The 4,920-nt window shown below is 37.2% G+C and overlaps 1 long non-coding RNA gene across 1 annotated transcript; it reads left to right on the top strand.

Annotated features, from left to right (window-relative positions):
* Window positions 1–3,934: 3,934 nt before the first annotated feature.
* On the top strand, window positions 3,935–4,482 carry LOC114461061 (uncharacterized). Its single transcript, XR_003673788.1, has 3 exons — window positions 3,935–3,985; window positions 4,092–4,113; window positions 4,408–4,482. It is a non-coding gene; the product is annotated as an uncharacterized LOC114461061 (long non-coding RNA).
* Window positions 4,483–4,920: the final 438 nt, after the last annotated feature.

Genomic DNA, 4,920 nt, shown 5'->3' on the forward strand with positions numbered 1-4,920 from the left:
TTTGTGAATTTTTGGGAGCAGGTAAAAACATCTGGGACGCGGGGGGTCAGGACCATATAAATAATATTTTTGTTTGGCTGTAATGTATTTGTTAATGTATAATGTGTTTACTATGTCCTTAATTTTTTCTGCAGTGGCTGGTTGTAATGATTTTTGTAATGGTATGTAATATTTCCTGTTTTGTAGTTGTCTTTTAGCTTCCAATAGATAATTAAAACGGTCCTGAATAACAATTTGTCCCCCCTTGTCCGCAGGTTTGATTATTATTTCGTTATTTTTCCTGAGTTTGTTTATTGTTTGCCTTTGGGCCAGAGACACATTGTTATGGTTTTTGCCTTTGAGGAGGGGGTGTGCGCGTAATAAATTGTTGTCCTGCTGGATTAGGTCTAACAGAGGTTGGGAAAGTGAAGCCGGGTTGGGTTCCCATAGTGAGGGGGCTACAAAGGGCAACCTATTGTTATTGTTTATGAAATTAAAATGTTCTGAAATTTTGAGTTTATTGTGATATAAGTGGATGTCTTTGCGGAGTTCGAGTATAGTGGGGGGTTTTGGAGTGGGAATGAATGTGAGGCCTTTTTCTAATATTGCATGTTCTGATTTATTTAACGGGTAATCGGATAAATTTAAAACGTTGGAGTTGGTGGGGGTGAATGGGCTGATGCCTTCTTGGACTAAAAGTTTAATTGATCGAGCCATGATGTTATGATTTTATCTGCAGTGTCTTTGGTCCAATGTACCGGGTCTGTAGGTTCTGTTTTGAAGAGGAGATTATTGATGTCATTGAGATATTGGTGTTTTTGGGTGATGTGACGGTTTAAATGAGTTAATCTGTGTTTTTGATTGGTGTGAAGTCTATTGCTAAAATTTATTAGGGTGGTGTAATGAGTGGCGTTGGGGAATGTTTTTTTTACAGTGTTAATGCAGAAGTCGTATGCTTTGGTTATTGATTCATTTTTTACATCCTTTAAACAGTCGTTGAGTCCTAGTGCTATGATTACTTTTTTTACGTTTATTACAGGGGTGAGTTTTCGGAGGACATAAGTGATGTGATAGCTGGTGGCTCCTGGGAAGCTGTCAATCTGAATTTGTGAGTGGGAAAATGGTGTGATGCGGGCCAGATTGGAATCACCGATGATGATTATGGGTTTCTGAGGTGTATATTGCCAGTCTATTATTTTATGATTAGTTCGTGCATGTATGGTGGGTTCGAGCGTGGACAAGGGCAGAGGCACCGGGACACGGGCTGGTGGTTCGCTCGGGTGGATCTCAGCAGTGTCCAAGGCCAATGAGCATGTGCTCTTTGTAAGGCCCTGTAGCATTACATCATTTGTTTGATCCACCCTTTTGGCAACACGGGTGCTCTCAGTGCCCGTGTCCGGGTCCCCAGGCCCCTCCACGCTCTCCTCTGATGGATCTGTGACCAGGGGTTGAGAAGACAAGAGTGTAAGTGAGTTAATATTTGCTTCCGGAATTGCTACATTACTGTGATTGAAATTTATTTGTTTGATGGATGTACTTTGGTTCCCTCTGGTGGTCAGATCGAGTTTGACAGTCTGGGTTACTGGTAGGTCTATTGACAGGTTCCCAGGGGCCACCAGCAACTGTGGAGCGTTGGAAGTGGGTTCAAGAGGGGTCACAGGGGCAGGAGTGGGAGTTTTTTCCTCCTGTGAGGAGAGATCAGGTACGTTTTTTGAGAAGTGGATGTCGGCTTTTGTTTTCTGTGTGTACTTTCCCTCAAGATGTATTTTTGGGGTGTTTTTGTTTTTTCTGATTTCTTTTTGTTTCTTGTTTCTTTCAGGAGCTGGATTGGTCACAGCCACCTGAGTTGCAGGTGCTGGCAGAGGAGGAAAATCCTCTTCTGAAAATGTGTTTTGTGTTGTTGTCCCTACTGTTTCCTGTTCCTGTGCTATTATTTTTGTGGTGTCGATGGTTTGTTGTGAGTTTTTGTCCAAATCGTCTATGTGCCCATTTTATTGCTTTGTTCCATGCTTCTGGCTGAAATGTGGTGAATTGTTTTCTGATATTATTGAGGGTGGTGTCGTAATGGTGAAGTAAAATGTCCAGATTATTTTCCAGCCAGATGTCTGTGTTTTCTTTTACCCTTTGTAAAACCTCCTCACTAGGGGAAGCGGGTTTGATGAAGTGTGTGAGTTTGGTGGCTTTCCTGTGCATGCCTGGGGGAATAGTTTTATTTATTTTAGCATTGGAGATGATGTCTGAATGGTGGATGATTTGTATGGCCTTAAAATACAGTTTAATGTGTCTCTGTACCCAAAGGCTGTCCCGGACTCCCGTAGCAACTGCGGGTGCGGCTGGCGGGTGGTACGCGCCCCCCGGTGCCTCCGGTGGAGAGAGAACTGCGAACCTGTTTTTTAAGGGAATACTCATGTTAAAACGGGCGTCTGCAAAATAAAAGAAATTAAAAGGTTAAAGGAAATTAAAAGGTAAAAAAATTTAAATATTAAAATAATAAAATTATAAGTTTAGAGGAAATAAAACAAATGACCTTGGTTTTTTTTGGCAGGTAAGGAGTCTTTGGTGTTTGTCCTTAAGTGGGATCAGGGCGGGCACCAACCTGAAGGTCCTTGTAGCTGTTGTGGCGTCCCTTTCTGTAGTCCAGCCAAATGTTTGGCATGTGCTCCCGGTAGATCCTTGTGTTTTGGGGGAAGGCAGGATTTCCCTCCCAGGTCCAGGGGACAAACACATAAAAAGTTAAAAGAACTCACCAGCAAGGTCCATGTTTTGATCCTCCAAGGTAAAAAGGTAAAGGAATAAAAAAGGTAAAAAGATAAAAAGAGGATTAGAGTCAATTTAGTTAGTTAGGTTTAGGATATGGTTAGGTTTAGGATTAGAATCAAATTAGTTAGTTAGGATTGATTAGAATCAAATTAGTTAGTTAGGTTTAGGATATGGTTAGGTTTAGGATTAGAATCAAATTAGTTAGTTAGGTTTAGGATATGGTTAGGTTTAGGATTAGAATCAAATTAGTTAGTTAGGTTTAGGATATGGTTAGGTTTAGGATTAGAGTCAAATTAGTTAGGTTTAGGATATGGTTAGGTTTAGGATTAGAGTCAAATTAGTTAGGTTTAGGATATGGTTAGGTTTAGGATTAGAGTCAAATTAGTTAGGTTTAGGATATGGTTAGGTTTAGGATTAGAGTCAAATTAGTTAGGTTTAGGATATGGTTAGGTTTAGGATTAGAATAAAATTAGTTAGGTTTAGGATATGGATAGGTTTAGGATTAGAATCAAATTAGTTAAATTTAGGATATGGTTAGGTTTAGGATTAGAGTCAAATTAGTTAGTTAGGTTTAGGATATGGTTAGGTTTACGATTAGAATAAAATTAGTTAGGTTTAGGATATGGATAGGTTTAGGATTAGAATCAAATTAGTTAAATTTAGGATATGGTTAAGTTTAGGATTAGAGTCAAATTAGTTAGTTAGGTTTAGGATATGGTTAGGTTTAGGATTAGAATCAAATTAGATAGTTAGGTTTAGGATATGGTTGGGTTTAGGATTAGAGTCAAATTAGTTAGGTTTAGGATATAGTTAGGTTTAGGATTAGAGGCAAATTAGTTAGGTTTAGGATTAGAATCAAATTAGTTAGGTTTAGGATTAGAATCAAATTAGTTAGGTTTAGGATATGGTTAGGTTTAGGATTAGAGTCAAATTAGTTAATTAATTAATTGTCTTTCTGTTTTTTTCCTTTCAGGATCAGTCCAGAGGAGATTTTTTTGGATCCCAGAGACCCTGATGGAATGCCATCCATGGATAAGGAAGTGTTTGACCAGCGGAAGGTGAGTTTTTTTTTAATTTTTTATATTATATTTATGTTGGTGTAATCTGTTTATAATTGACTTCCCTGTTTCTCCAACATATTGTTTTCCACATCTTGAACAGAAAATTAAATATACACAGTTCTGTGTGTACGTTAAAACTTTGAGGAATTTTAAAAATTTGTTTATTTGTTTCATTCTGGACAAAGGTAAGTTTCACAAAATTATCTGAGAACATAATTTTCCTCATGTTTCTGTAAGTCTGGGAGTTTTGCTTTAACTAAATAATCATTGAGACTTTTGTTTCTCCTGTAGGCCGAGATGACTTCGTGATTTTGTACGAGACCTTGTTCTGATATAATGTTTCTATAATTTTTTTTAATTTTGTGATTGATCATTTTTCCAATTGAAGAATATGTGGTGATTAAAGGTATTTTTTGTTTTTCTGTACAGTCTGATTTTTTATTTTGAAATGTTTTCAGGCAGTGTCTTAAAAATGTTCTTGAATATTCTCTTGTTTGTAATGTTTTAAATAAAATTTTAACTGCCACCCAGAAGTCCTCTTGTTTTGTACAAATTCTACTGAATCTGATCAGCTGTGATTTAATTAACCCTTTATATGTGTGCTTAGGATGGAAACTTGACTTATAAAGCAGTGTATGCGTGTCTGTTTCTTTAAAGAAAACCTTAATATTTAAGGTACAGGTAAGTCCAAGATCCTCCCCCTTATATACCGTAGTGTCCAGAAAGTCAATAGATTTGTCATTTATTTCATATTTTAATTTAATTGATGGGTCGTGGGTGTTTAAGGTTTCTATAAATTTTAAAAATTCTTCTTTTGTATGTGTCCAAATTCCAAAAATGTCATCCAAATATCTTGTGTAATGTAATGGTTTATATTTACATTTTTCCAGGGCCATCTCTTCCCAATCAGCCATAAAAATATTTGCATAGGATGGAGCAAACCTTTTCCCCATTGCTGTACCTTTAACTTGTAAGTAGTATTTTTGGTTAAATTCGAAATCATTCCTTGTCAAATTAATCTTCAGCAATTCTAAGATTTCTTGGTCTGGTCTGCCCTCTTGTGGGTATTTTTGGAATATCTTTTTCACAGCTTTTAGTCCTGATTCAGTGTCTATGTTTG

This window comes from Gouania willdenowi, unplaced genomic scaffold (genome assembly GCF_900634775.1).
Source record: "Gouania willdenowi unplaced genomic scaffold, fGouWil2.1 scaffold_91_arrow_ctg1, whole genome shotgun sequence".
In the NCBI taxonomy this organism is placed as follows: Eukaryota; Metazoa; Chordata; class Actinopteri; order Blenniiformes; family Gobiesocidae; genus Gouania; species Gouania willdenowi.